Source organism: Physella acuta, unplaced genomic scaffold, assembly GCF_028476545.2.
Source record: "Physella acuta isolate Inbredline_101_S28 unplaced genomic scaffold, ASM2847654v3 ptg000933l, whole genome shotgun sequence".
Lineage (NCBI taxonomy): Eukaryota > Metazoa > Mollusca > Gastropoda > Physidae > Physella > Physella acuta.
In genome coordinates this window covers 240,156-255,146 of record NW_026732450.1, presented here as the reverse complement: position 1 = coordinate 255,146, position 14,991 = coordinate 240,156, and the positions used below count along the sequence as shown (strand labels likewise).

At 39.2% G+C, this 14,991-nt stretch overlaps 1 long non-coding RNA gene across 1 annotated transcript; it reads left to right on the top strand.

Moving 5' to 3' along the window:
• The first annotated feature begins 9,844 nt into the window (after positions 1-9,844).
• LOC131953596 (uncharacterized) lies at positions 9,845-10,958 on the top strand. The gene is made up of 3 exons (XR_009388657.1): positions 9,845-10,035; positions 10,171-10,292; positions 10,405-10,958. It is a non-coding gene; the product is annotated as an uncharacterized LOC131953596 (long non-coding RNA).
• Positions 10,959-14,991: the final 4,033 nt, after the last annotated feature.

The window sequence follows — 14,991 nt, the reverse complement described above, 5'->3', positions numbered from 1 at the left end:
AGATAGCCTATCTAAACAAAAAATGCCTATATGGATCTCCAACAATCGAATCTAGCCTTTAAAATGGTGTGTGTGGGGAGGGGGGCAATCATATATGTGTGGATATATATATATATATATATATATATATATATATATATATATATATATATATATATATATGAGAATATGCCTACATGCTCCTAATAAAATCTGTCAATAGCTATGTAAACGAAAACAACACCACACACAATCCACAATAACGTGAAACTATAAATACGCTAAAGATATGTTAGTTTTGGTGATATGCCTACAATTTTCACCACATATTTTTCTTCGTTTCCAACGTGAGTACAGATCTAGATGTCTATTACGATCTCGAAACGTTTTCTATCTCTAATTCTCCCTAACCTACCCGCCTTTCTCCCCCCCCCCCAGGGGTTGAAACCGTGATACCAGGGAGCTCTGAAATTTCTAAAGGTCAACTTCAGCTAACTGAAGGTCGCTAATCACATTCGTAGTCAAAACCCAGAAAAGTAAACTCAACCTAGAAGAATCTAATTTTAAACTGTGTGTCTAGTTGCTGATGGTGTGAGCTGGGTTGGTGATGGGTTGGTGCGGGTTGCAGAGGCGTAGCGACCCTTCCCGGCGCCCGGGGACATACTTTCAATTTGGCGCCCCCATCGGGAGCAAATTTTCGATTTGCACCCCCCCTCGAACTTTCGATTTGCACCCCCCCCCCCCTCGAACTTTTCATTTGCACCCCCACCCTCAAACTTTCGATTTGCACCCCCCCCCTCGAACTTTTCATTTGCACCCCCCCCCTCAAACTTTCAATTTGGCGCCCCCCTAAGGTCGGCGCCCGGGGACATATGTCCCCCCCCCCCTCGCTACGCCTCTGGCGGGTTGTATCACCGGGTTGTTGACGGAATGGTTTGTATAGGCGGATATAAAGAAATGTCAGATAAAAAAAATGTCCCTGTTATTTCTATGTATTAGGCTCTAGTCTTGCAGGAGGCGTAGGGTTGCATCAACTGCAGAATAGATTTTCAATAGAGTTTCTTTTAGTGAGGAAAAGGCATATGTGAAAAACAAAATTTAAGTCTGTACTTGTACTATCGTTTAAAGTATCGGTCGCAGATCTTACTCGTTAGGTCGAACCAGGATCTACCAGCTATCATAGCTCGTCTCATCTAGACCCATAACCCACCCGTTATGATGACCTATCTGTGTAAAGACCTATAATCCGACCGCTATGATGGCTCTTAAAGACCCATAACCCACCCGTTATGATGACCTATCTGTGTAAAGACCTATAATCCGACCGCTATGATGGCTCTTAAAGACACATAACCCACCCGCTATGATGGCTCGTAAAGACCCATAACCCACCCGCTATGATGGCTCTTAAAGACACATAACCCACCCGCTATGATGGCTCGTAAAAACCCATAACCCACCAGCTATGATGGCTTATAAAGACCCATAACCCACCCACTATGATGGCTCGTAAAAACCCATAACCCACCCGCTATGATGGCCCGTAAAGACCCATAACCCACCCACTATGATGGCTCGTAAAAACCCATAACCCACCCGCTATGATGACTGTGTAAAGACCCATAACCCACCCGCTATGATGGCTCTTAAAGACACATAACCCACCCGCTATGACGGCTCGTAAAGACCCATAACCCACTCGCTATGATGGCTCATAAAGACCCCTTAACCCACACGCAACGATGGTTGTCTGTGTAAAGACTCATAACCCACCCGCTATGATGGCTCGTGAAGACCCATAATCCATCTGGTGCTTAAAATAACGTATAACGTAGAGCCATGGGCGGTTATATATCCCTCTATTGATGATCAATGTATGCTCTACTTTATCTACCTCAAATAAAGATGAGCCTTCTTATTTTTATCAACTTGAAATATCAGATTAATCCTGAAATACCAGATTTATCCAAAGTTGTGAATTTTCATGGTTAATTTCAATTGGATCACCATTATAAAAACATAATTAATTCCATTACAGTTCAGTGATATTAAAAAATCACTAAATGCACCTGCAATTTTTTTTGTATTCGTTTGAAGCTACCCCCAACAACTTCTATTAAATTAAAGCAACATTAACGGATCTTTGGGTTAAATCTTTAAAGCCCAGCTTAAAAATTTCTTAAGATATTATGGTTGTGCTTTGCGGGGAATAGTGTCCGTTCCTATGGTTACAGTTACAGTTTCGTTTGTTACGTAGGAAATGTCTAGCTCAGGGGTCGGCAACCTTTTGGGACGGAAGAGCCAAAAGTTACAATTTACCAAATATCCCAGTTTTTAAAGAGCCACTAACATTTTTATTTCAATATTATATTTGATTAGGATTATATATAATATATATATATATATATATATATATATATATATATATATATATATATATATATATATATATATATATATATATATATATATATATATATATATATATATATATCATTAATTATTAAAAAAAATATTCAAATAAAAACATACACATGTTTCGCAGAAAAAGTATTAACGTATTTTATCTAGCTCTGCTAGAATAATAAAATCAGTAACCAAAGTATATAACTTTATTACTATTTACAACCTGACTCATAACTGGTTTTCAGTTTCAAGCACGCCTCTAGATATTTATTTGTTAGTTGGCTTCTATACTTTGTATTATATTCATGCAAGAAAACGCATGCCAACTTCTTTACTTTACTATAGCATCCTGCAAGACTATTCCATGTTCACATAGTAGGGCCTCAACTCGCGGCATTTCTTTTAGAGCTGTCCAGTTGTACAGTGTAACGTGCATGTTCTACTGGACCCCCAAATCTTCTAACTTGCTCTTGAGATCTGCGAACTTACCGTTCTACAAATGTTTGTTTTTCAAATCCAGCAATTTAATTTGAAGCGAACCAGCATCAATTCCAAACGGCTCAAAGTTAATCTCATTTGTTTTTGTGTTGAGAGAATCTACTATGAACGTCATAGTACCTGCATCTGTTTTGAATTGCTCAAATCTCTCAGTGATCCCATCCTTCATTTTATTTATTGTAATGCTGAAGGATTCATGCTAACAGTAGCGTTGGTTTTATCAATTTTTTCAGATTTTTTCGAAATAAAGCAATTTAACGCTCTCCGTGTCATCAACAAAAATGAAGTAATTTTTTTTTCGAAACAATCATCTTCTTCAAGCAAGGCATAGGCTGGGTTTTCCTTTCCAGGCAGTTTTAGATTTAGCACGTATAGTTTATTTTGTGACATCCACCATGAAGTTGAACGTTTCAATTTGGGAAAGACAAGTTAATAGTAAGTACTCTGAAATAGGGCGTAACTAAATATTATAATAGAATAGCGAGTGTTTATTGTTTATTATTTTATTGTTCATTACCAACTGCTGCAGAAAAATATATTTTTATGAGTTTTGAAAATAAAATTAGGCCGATTCTAGTCGGAATAAGATACGCATGCGATACGCATGCGCAATGGAGAGAAACTACGACTTAGCGGCGATGTTTTCGATGGTACTGCGCATGCGTGTGTTTACAACCGCAGAACAATACCAACCCTAATCCTATCCTTAACCCTATCCTTAACCCTATCCCTAATCCTACCCCTAACCCTCATTCTAGCCCTAACCCTAGCCATAGGTCACTGCGCATGCGCAGAACTATCTTTTGCCGAAAAATCTTATTCCAAGTAGACACTTCGATAAAATTATTAATATTTGTGCAATAAGCTGAAGAGCCGCATCTCGACATCAAAAGAGCCGCATGCGGCTCGCGAGCCGCAGGTTGCCGACCCCTGGTCTAGCTACTTCCACTTTTGCCTATATCCGGTTCTTATTGGGGGCTGTGTTGGCGTATAGAAATCGTTTTCACTATGCCAAATGAAATGGTGCTAGAAGAACTCAAACCCGAGACACCTGAGGTACTGATCAGATGTTCTACCGCCTCAAGACCATTGTCTTCCACAATACGGCAAGCACCAACACGGCTCCAGTAGATATCTCGAGGCCAAATTTTTTAATTTATTAGATTAATAGGTGCCTAAACATGGGCTGGTCTGCTTTCAGGCAAAGTTTGAAGGGGCGGGGGGCTATATATATATATATATATATATATATATATATATATATATATATATATATATATATATATATATATATATATATATATATATATATATATATATATATATATACACGCTTATATTAAAGTTTTATAATCCCTAACTTTTTCACAGTTCACTATGGTAGGAGTCGATTTGATGGGTAAATAAAGAACGGTATTGTATTATTGAATTGGATCTCTTGTGTTGATTCCACACTGTACCAGGCGTACATAAGAAGCGGAGATCCCCGTGGGAAGAATATATACCGTATGTGCATGACGGACCATTGCGCGCCTAATGTACATGAAAACGCAGATAAAAGCGCGGAGTATTTGGAAAAGGCAGCCTACTAATTTGGACAAAATTGTAATTAATTCATTAAAAAAATACTTAGACATCTAATAAAGTCAAATTTAATGTCAGATTGCATTGTCTCCATGTCATGACCCACGTGCCAAATTTGAAACGAATCTGTCAGTTACAAGTGCCGGAAATTTCGCTCGAGCGTTTCGATCTAGAAAGACAGAATGTCGACAGCCAGAGGAAGCAAGTTAAATAAAAGCTTGTAAAAACGTTTTAATAACAAGCTTTTATGTAATAATGCACTCAAAAGGAGAAAATATTTTAGTGTTTTTTTTTAAATGTACAACTTTTGTGGATTTTCTTTACTTCCCTTATATATTAATTGTATATATTAATTTTATCGAAATGTTTTATCGATCTTTTAAACTCAACACAGAGAGCCCAAACAGGCACTATTTAAGATGTGATTTGGTTTTGTATCTGGTAGAGGGGAAGAAGGGAAATCTGGGCGGACCACCAACCAGTTCTATTGCTCATGCAGGTTTTATTGAGCCGTAGAACTGGTTGGTGACCTACTTACCAGCCCTATTCATAGCTTACTTAACTGGACCAATCGTTAATAGTCTCAAAGGTATTTTTAAATTAGACTATATCTACTTTTGGCTCTCGGACGATGGCGCATTTTATCGAAAGTGGGACGATGTGAATCAAGCGGTGTTGTATTGTACTCACGATACCATGAGCAAATCGTGCGTAGTTGGAAGAACTCTAACGGAGTGAGTACTACAAACACAACTACCGCGTAGTTTTGAGAATTCATGTAATCAGCCTACGTGGTTTGGCCAAGAAAATCTAGAATTTTCTCATCTGAGCATCTTCTAGTTTTTCCCTACCTCATAGATTGAGACTCACGTTTCGTGCTTAACTCCTATGAAGGTGGGCCTGAAAGTGTATTTGATTATTCATAACGTGCGAGCGAATCCAACAACATAAAGCGTGTGAACTCTAATATCGGCGTGTACAGCAACTTGTTTGTGTTGTGTTTGTGTTTTTTGTTGTTTGTGTTTGTTGTTTGCGTTTGTTTTTGTTGTCCTCTGCCATCTGGTGCTAGAGCCTTGTCGTGGCTTGGCAGCTTGTGTATCCTAGGTGGGATCAGACCAAAGCTAGCACCCTGCTCCAGAGGCGTAGCGACCCTTCCCTGCGCCCGGGGACATATTTTCCATCTGGCGCCCCCTTGGGAGCAAATTTTCGATTTGCACCCCCCCCTCGAACTTTTTATTTGCACCCCCCTCAAACTTTCGATTTGCACCCCCCTCCCCCCTCGAACTTTTCATTTGCACCCCCCCCCCTCAAACTTTCAATTTGGCGCCCCCCCTAAGGTCGGCGCCCGGGGACATAAGTCCCCCCCCCGCTCCCCCCCCCTCGCTACGCTACTGCCCTGCTCTGGCCTGTTTCAGGAACAGCCCAGACTTTATTTTCTGATACCAGTCAAAAGACAAAAAAATGGGCTAACTTACATCAATGCGAAATGTTATCTCAGAATCGCCCGTGTAATGAACAATGCTGTAAATTAAGTCTTCAGAACTGGAGAGGATACAGTTTTTAAAATGGAACTTCATCTTGGTTGTGTCTTCTCTGTGTGCTGTTGTAATTAAAAAAAGTTGGCCGTCTTATGGGCTATCTAATTATTACCTTTCATTAAATATATAGGTTTAATAGGTTACTGTTTGTCATTATCTAATCTGGCTATCATATATATGTGTTATCAATGAAGATCTACTATTCAAACTAGGCTACTAAAATACAGAGGCATAGCGACCCTACCCGGCGCCCGGGGACAAACTTTCGATTTGCACCCCCCTCAACCTTTTAATTTATTTTTCCAAACCATTTTGGCACCCCCTAAGGTCGGCGCCCGGGGACATATTATGTCCCCGGCGCCCCCCCCCCCCTCCCCCTACCCCTCGCTACGCTACTGCTAAAATATACATAGAGTCTACATACATAGAATAAATATTAGGATAATTATTATATTGAATTTGATTAGTAAGTTAAACTCATCTATGACACTTGACACTTTTTGGTTTGCACTGTTATTTTTTAAAACAAGTTAAAAAAAAAACCAATACATAAAGAGTAGGGCTAGATCTAAGCAGTGGCGGAACTAGAAAAAAATGGCCCCCCCGCAAAAAATTTTTTTTAGGCCCCTATATATATATATATCTATATGTATATATATGTATGTATATATATATATATATATATATATATATATATATATATATATATATATATATATATATATATATATATATATATATATATATATATATATATATATATATATCGGGTGCAGTGGCGTAGCGAGGTCGGGTGTCACCCGGTGCGGCACTTAATGGTGTCACCCCCCCCCCCCCCCCAGAGCCATAGAGACCCTTCCCAGGGACAAACTTTCAAATTTTCGATTTGCACCCCCCTCCTCAAGTTTTCGATTTGCACCCCCCCCCCCTCAAGTTTTCGATTTGCACCCCCCTCAAACTTTCGATTTGCACCCCCCCCTCGAGTTTTTCTCTATATATTTTGCTATTTTTTGCCTTGGTGTCACCCCCCTAAATGGTGTCACCCGGTGCGGTCCGAACCCCCCGCCCCTCCCCCTCCGAAAATTTCAAGTGCCCCCCCCCCCCCCCCCCCCGAAGAAAAAAGTCTGGAAGAAACACTGCCAAAGACCCACCCATATTATAACCGAATATAACCCCTCCCCGTTACGGGCTAAACATGACATTAAACATTAATACATTCAAAGGTGATATAGATCTTTTGGTTGTTTTTAGGCTTAAAAGCTAGATCATTGTATCCTAAATTTGATTAACTTTAATGTATTTAGTGTTAATAACTAATGTTCAATTAATACGTGTACTAATTATAAAACAATCAATAATATAAAGACGAGCCTTACCTTCCTTGTTGTGTGAATTAGACTCGTCAACAAAATACTTCATCAGGTAAATGAACAACTACTGACTAGTGTCTTTAACAAAATGTGCAGAAGTGGTCAGTTTACAGTTCAGTAGTTCATAGATGGTTCGTTAATCTATGCATTACATCTTATTGTAAGAGTAAGGGTGTGGTGAGGGGTAGAGGTGAGGGGTAGGGGTGAGAGGGGGGTGAGGGGGGAGGGGTGAGAGTTGGGAAGGTTCAAGGGAAGGGGACTAGAAAGTGCCGATACATCTACATCAATAGTGCCGACTTTTTCCGGTCGTCTAGAAGACCAGAATAGTCGCCGCAACATTTCCCCAGCCCGATTTCAAAGCGTGCCGGCAAAAACTTCAGATGCTTCGCTAAAGGGAGATAACTTAAACGTTCACAAGTTTATTGATACAGTTGTTAAAGTAAAGATGAACGCAATTATAAATGTATGACATCGAAATAAATAATTATATTTTTTGTAGAGTCCAGGCCAGTAGTTTAAACACACAATCATATATATATATATATATATATATATATATATATATATATATATATATATATATATATATATATATATATATATATATATATATATATATATAGGCTACGTCTTTGAAGTTGTCTATATGTCTGGCGGTCTCTCGAGCTATATTCTGTACATTTTTTTCAAAGACGTTTGCCGACTATAGTGTTTTTTTGTAACTGTAGAAGAAAGATAACTCGACCTCCATCTAATTTAAAAAAAAAAAAAAAAAAATTTTTTTTTGTTTTAATTTTTTTTTACATTTTTTTTAAAAAATAATTTAGCCAGGATTTTTGGGCCCCCAATCGGTCTGCCCCCCTCCCCCGCATTGCGGTGTCTGGCGGCACTGTAGTTCCGCCCCGGCGTCTTTGAAGTTGTCTATATGTCTGGCGGTCTCTCGAGCTATAGTCTGTACATTTTTTTCAAAGACGTTTGCCGACTATCGTGTTTTTTTTGCAAATGTAGAAGAAAGATAACTCGACCTCCACCTTTTTTTTTTTTTTTTTTTTTTAAATTTATTTTATTTTATTTTTTTAAATAATTTAGCCGGGATTTTTGGGCCCCCATTCGGTCCGGGCCCCCCCCGCATTGCGGGGTCTGGCGGCACTGTAGTTCCGCCCCTGGATCTAAGTCATATTAATTATGTTCAGTAATTTTTACTATAGGACTAAAATTACTGTTAGACTCTACCTAGATTAAACTTAAATTTTGTAACCTATTATTACGTGTAATTTTTAGTTTAAAATTGTAGCCTTATTAAATAAACCCTAATATAGAACTAGATAATTTACTAATTAGTATAGAAATAATTTCTAATACTATTTACTCATTCAAAACAATAAAGTATGTTTGGAATCACGATATCAATAAATGAAATAGATTTTAGCCGTCTTTTGATAAGAAATGTCTAATATTTTATTACCTATACATCGTGGCGTGGCAGAGTGAACGGAACAGTGCGTAGCGAGCGACGATGTTTGAAAATCTTGAATAAATATTTAAAAAAAATATTATTTCGATCAAAAAATATTTTTTTAAATAAAAATAAAGCACAACTGTCAATTCGGATTCGAACTCGGAGCATCTAGGTCACCTAAATCGACAGCTTACATTGTCTTGCCTGCGGGAGAAAATCGTGAGTTCAGCAGGCCTTTTACACATCATGACCCCCTCATAAACCAAGCAAAATGTAAAACAGACACTTAAGGTCATTTTAAGATTTACTACGCATAGCTGTTAAAAAAAAAAAAAAAACTAGATCTAATGAAGAGAAAAAATTAAGTAGATCTAGATCTAGAATTTTTTAAAAAGATCTATTTTTAGTTTTGTGCGTAGAATTTATAATAAATATGTCTGTTATTTAAATTTTTATTACTAGTAACATTTTTTTTGGTAAATAAAATGCCAATGTTGTCGTACCTGTATAAAAAAAAAATAATTCTAGTATTTAAAGTATAATTTAAGATCTTACATTATTCTTATTTATTACATATTTAAAAAAAAATGTTTTTAACGCGTTTCATAAATTTTGTTAATTAATAAGTTTAATTTTAAAACGGATACTAACGAATTTTTAAAGCCTGTTTATTTTGATCACTTTGGATAAATTGTAGTTTTACTCCCTGGCCACATCCGTTCAAGGATGAGGTTGGGGCGGTTTTATTAGATATTTAAATTGATAATTGATACAATAAATCAAAATTATTTTTAACTGCTTATCATGTTCAATACAAAAATATGAAAATTAGTGTAATCGATGGTTCCCAAACAGCTTTAATTTTTTTAAATGTAGCTATAATTTTATCGCTTGCAATATTTTAAAAAAAAATTTAATTTAATATGGGCGGACTTATTTTAATTTTTCCATAATTCATATTTTTATAGTGATAGAGGAAGTGAGGCAGTTGTCATTGTAACATCTGTGGATCGTGTTGTCATCATTGGTTTTTGTTGTAGCTATTTTTTTAAAAGCTTAATCCAAACCAACTCTGTACCATCTAGTGTCAGCTGCATAAATTGTTTAGGCATCCAGACCACCTACTCTACCATCTAGTCGTCCGACCATCGTCGCGTGACAGCTGCTTTATACTTTTTAATTTTACCGATCCAGCAAAAAGGTATATAAACTAACTTTTAACAGGTGTTTTTTTTAAATTACGTGGGCGTGGCAGGGAGTAGATTTTTAAAAATATTTTTCACAAAACCCCCAATAAAACTTATATCTATAAATATTAAATAAACGTTCTTTGCAGACTCCCTCCATCCAGGCTTTATCAGTGTTGTGAGGTACAAACTTGACGGACACCAGTCTTAGAGTGACCATCCACCCGACACTCTTGCTGATCTATTTGTTTCTGCTGATCCAGCAAAAAAGGTATACAGGATTTTACAGGTTTTTATTTTTAGAGTTAGGCTTTTTTTTTTAAACATTTTTTTTCACAGAATAGACAGAAATTGTAAGTTTTTCTGCTTGTTTAAATCCCCAGTTATGATGAATTCGTCACGACGTGCTATTCGTTCTCACTTGAAGTTTATTATAAGAGCGAATAACAAAATAATAGCGAACAATCAGAAAATAATAAACCAGCTCAGGGCACAGTTGCAGTGGTATCATCAGCAAACCCATCACCTATTGTTGTGTATTTATTTGTTGTTGTTTTTGTTGTTGGGTGTATGGGGCTCCTCCTTTTTTAACAATTAATTAAATTTAATCTTAATATGTGTAACTGGTTTAACCTCCAACTGAAAAGTAAGAACATATTTTTTTGAGTGGCATGACAACGGCATTTCTAAGGACGTCATCTAATTACCGAGCACTTCTAGTTTTTTTTAATCTATGCAGCAACTTAAATAAATGTGTTTTTTAACCACCAACAATGCAACTTAGAGGGGTAACTTTGTTTAGCCGTCCGTTCATTCAATAATAAGTAAAGATTGTGTGGGTCTAACTAACGTTGTTGTTGTACCATGGTGTCTGCGATGTGTCCCAGACGTGTTTGTTTCCGCTGCCGTGTGTTACTGAAGTGGCGTTGCATTCGTTTGATGTGAAACTATCGTTTTTCGTCTCGAGCTGCCATTAAAAAATAGAATATACAAAATGCTTGTTTTCCGTTTCTTACTTGTTGTGTCCCTTAGTATGGACAATGTGTGTTGTGCGTGTGTACAAGTTGATGAGCTCATTATGACATGTGATGCTATAGTGTACTGGCGGCAGAGGCGTAGCGAGGGGGGGGGGGGCGGTGGGGGACATATGTCCGCGGCCGCCGACCTTAGGGGGTGGGGCGCCAAAATGGGTTGGAAAAACAAATTGAAAGTTTGAGGTGGGGTGCAAATGAAAAGTTCGAGGCGGGGGGGGGGGGGGGAAATGCAAATCGAAAGTTTGAGGGGGTGCAAATCAAAAGTTTGAGGGGGGGGGGTGCAAATTGAATGTTTTTCCCCGGGCGCCGAGAAGGGTCGCTACGCCACTGACTGGCGGTTTGATGTTTAAAGGTGTGTTATGGCGCGAGTGAGCGGTTAGAAGGATGACGCGGATTGGAAGATAGTGACGTTTTGGGGTAGAAACTTAGTTGCTGCGCATTTGTGTGTGAGGGAGTCTAATCTTGATCGTCGGGGTGAAAGGACGTATTCTGACCGGTGTGACTCAGTCGGGAGATTAATTCGTAAGATGTATATACATAGATGAGGATTAGGTCCAGTACGGGAATAATTATGAGAAGAAGAAACCTAATTTCACCTTGTTGATTGGTACCTGTGTTGTCTGCATGAATAATTGTATGTTACCATGATAATCATATGGTAGTGGTATTGAATCAAGTGGCTCAATTCCACTCATTCCACTGCTCTGATACATACGTAGTAGCGGTCACAACAAAAGGAATCGTCCGACTTCCACAACTCTTGTGTGGCGGGAGGGGGGGGGGGGCGGGCGGATCGATGGGTTGGTTCTGTGGGCATGTTCGGTATAATAGCTGGGCGTTTGAGGAGTCATGACGCTCGGGGGTGACTTTTTGAGTCACGTTGGTGACTTTTGCTTTGCGTCACTTTGACTGAGACGCATGGAGAATAACTTTTGCTTTGAACCTTTGGAATGAAGTCACCGTTGAGTCAGTCATCTTTTGCATGACTTCTGCTTTCAGTCTTTTGGTGACTGTGATTCATTCGAGTCACCTTTAAAATGGATGCCTTTTGTTTGTTTGACACATTGACGATACCGCAGGGGATCGGCGTGGTCGAGTCGGTAAAGCTCATGGTTGCTAAACCGAAAAGTCTAGAGTTCGATCCCTTCAAGCACTAAAAATTAAGAACAAAGATGTGGAGATGTGGATGTGTCAGTAGAGAACCACAGTGTGGCAGTCACCAATTGAGCCTCATTGACACAAATAGGCCTACTACTCTCGTATAATCTCCCATTCACGATCTGGCGAAACGTATATAACAAGATGGCAGCTGTTGCTAAAAAATAAATTCAATACTCTCCAATCATCTTCCATCTCGCGGATCTTTCTAGAAATACTCTCGTACCCATCGATTTCTGATGATCGAGAATTTTTAGTCTTGTAACGACGGGTGTTTCAAAAGCTAAATTTGTGTACTGGATTTACTTCAGCTGGTGGTAGGCGGCTTCTCTTTGGTCGGTTCCCTTTGATGTTTTATTAGCTGGCGTAAGCGTGGTGTTAATCAGTTTTCGTGATGTCTAATTAATTTACAGGGAAGTGTGTCGCACATGTGCGGTCTGGTGCTGTTCCTGTGTGTACATTATAATAACACGTGTTACAATAGTTATAACAGTTTTTGTGTTCATCCTGGGGGGGTCATCCATAAATGACGTCACGCTTTTTTTTACCTCCCCCCCCCCTCCCCTCCGCCACACGTCGTCACAAAAAGCCAGAACCCCCCCCCCCCCCCCCTAAAATGACGTCACACCTCAACCTACAACCCCCCTCAAAAATGCAGTTGAATTTTTTTAAAACATCGATATTTTTCCAAAATCTTGTCTAAACTATTATAATTTATTAAAACAGTTATCTAAAACGCGAAATAACGTCTAAAACTCGTTTTCTAACATTGCTTTTTTACAACGCAAAAATGTGACGTCGCAACATCTGAACCCCCCCCCCTCCCCCTTATCACACATCGTCACAAAATTACGGACCCCCCCCCCTCCTCCCTACGAGTGTGATGTCATTTATGGATGAACCCCTGATACAATAGGTGATAAAGACGTGGTGGTGTACGACTTTGTGTTTGGTACACATTTTGACAATGTGTACACGTATTAACATTGTCTACACAAGGTCTCACGTCTTGAAGTACGTACACAAATCGCGACACGCACTGTGACATCAAACAACAAAAGTACACAGTGTGTACACTATTTAAGAAATTGTGACATTTGTTACAAGCAGGCACGTTGTGTACCCAAGTGTAGACAGTGCGTACACGAGGTTTGTTTATACAATAATTCCCGGCTATAAACTTGAGTTGGTCCTAAACCAACTTTTTTTCCCTTCTTCATCTGGGGAATCTTCTCTGTGCAATGCTTTGTTCTGTTAAATGCCTTTTTCTTTTTTTTAAAGCCCCTTTTCCCAGCCTTATAATAAACGCTCAACCAACTGATATAAAGTGAGGATCTGGACAGCGTCGATGCTTGGATGAATACGTACAACTACAGCGACGATCCAATCAGTGGCGTAGCCTAGCCAGGATCGTCTTATGGGTGGGGGGGGGGTTGTTGTAACCCCCTGCCTACGCCACTGGATCCAATAGAATAATGAGACAGGACGGCGTTGATATATTTCCATCTTGTATTACATACAATACACACGACTACATCGACGACTGACGCTGCGAAGAGTTCCAGACTCAGACTGACTTCAACCATTTGCCCTAACAACCAAAACATACTCACATCCCACAATGTGCCTAAACAATACCTTGCTTTGTTGAATTTTGCCTTTTCTCTTTTGAAGCCCCCTTTTCACCTTTCTCTATCCCTCATTGCCTTGTGGTGTTATAGCCCATGTGCAGAGGCGCAGCGACCCTTCGCGGCGCCCGGGGACAAACTTTCAATATGGCGCCCTCCCGGGAACAAACTCAATTTGGCGCCCCCCCCCCCCCCCGGTACAAACTTTCAATTTGGTGCCCCCCCCCCCACCACCACGGGAACAAACTTTCAAATTGCCCCCCCCCCTCCATATATCTTTTATATTTATAATGCAAAACTGCAGCTAAAATGAGCTTTTAATTTTTTTCCAACCCATTTTGGCGCCCCCTAAGATCGGCGCCCGGGGACATATGTACCTCCCCCCCCCCCTCGCTACGCCTCTGCCCCTGTGTGATATCTGTTTTATGTGATCTTGGATGTTGACCCCCGTATGTCGTCCATCTGTGTAACGTCGTAACAATCTGAATGGTCCCGCGAATTGAAAAGCAAAATAATCTACCTAAACCCCTAAAGCCGTTGTCATTTGATTTAAAAATATAAGTTCTCACTTAGTTCCCTGTCGTTTTCTTACAATCCTTCAAGGGCAGCTCTATACAAATTCAACTGTCTTGATTGTTTTAAATAGTTTTAAATGGTAACTTGATGTGAAAGAAAATTTACCAGTCTCCTAGCTAAAGGATACGTTCTGACTTTGTGGGTGAGCAATGCGGGGTACCCATCATCATCATCATCATGGGTTCTCCCCTAAATTCAATTTTTATTTTCACGTTCTTCCACTTAAAAAAAAATAATTGGAATTTTAGACGCCCCCTCCCCCGGTCCACTTTCGACAACCCTGCCCCCCCCCCCCCCCCCCCCCCACAATTGTGGACGTCTACAAAAATTAAGTAAACATGCTGCCAAAATTGCTAATTTGCTAACAATTAGTATGCCTAAATATAATTGGGAGTTTTTAAAACTTTTTCCAAGATGTCCACAAGTTTAGGGCGTGTTAACTTACCGTGTGAATGTGCTAAGACTATATCTGCCTCTCGATTTTAAAGGCTTTTTTAAACCTATTTTTCATACACTTTTTAAGTTGAAGATGCTGTAGACCGAAGTTTTTACTGTCATTTATGGATCAATTGGG